Source organism: Phaethon lepturus, unplaced genomic scaffold (assembly GCF_000687285.1).
Source record: "Phaethon lepturus isolate BGI_N335 unplaced genomic scaffold, ASM68728v1 scaffold45951, whole genome shotgun sequence".
Classification (NCBI taxonomy): Eukaryota; Metazoa; Chordata; class Aves; order Phaethontiformes; family Phaethontidae; genus Phaethon; species Phaethon lepturus.
The window spans coordinates 1-379 of NW_010517858.1; positions in this window are offsets into that span (position 1 = coordinate 1).

Consider the following 379-nt stretch of genomic DNA (forward strand, 5'->3'; position numbering starts at 1 on the left):
CCCCATGCACCCGGGGGGTGGCCGCAAGGAGCAGGGACCCCGGCTGCAGAGGGGTTTAGGGGTCTTGCACCACAAAGCACTTTGTAAGTCTTTGGAGTGGTCCAAGTGTTGAAGCCAGAACAGAGGAGGTTCTCAGGCAGCCGGTGATTTGAAATGTGTTTCAGTCAATTTAGTGAATAAAAATCTAACTTTCACTTGAAGTTAAATGAATCAGACCATTTCCTAAAAGCCTTGCCTGGGTGAAAGCTGGCTGTGGAGTTAGTGTTTCAGCTGTGAATGCTTTCAGTATGTGAAAGTTATCAGAGGCACAAGAAAAGCCAAGGCGTGGATAGCCTTGGCCCCTGGTGCGGCTGGGGGCCCCCCCCCCGCCCGCGGCGTT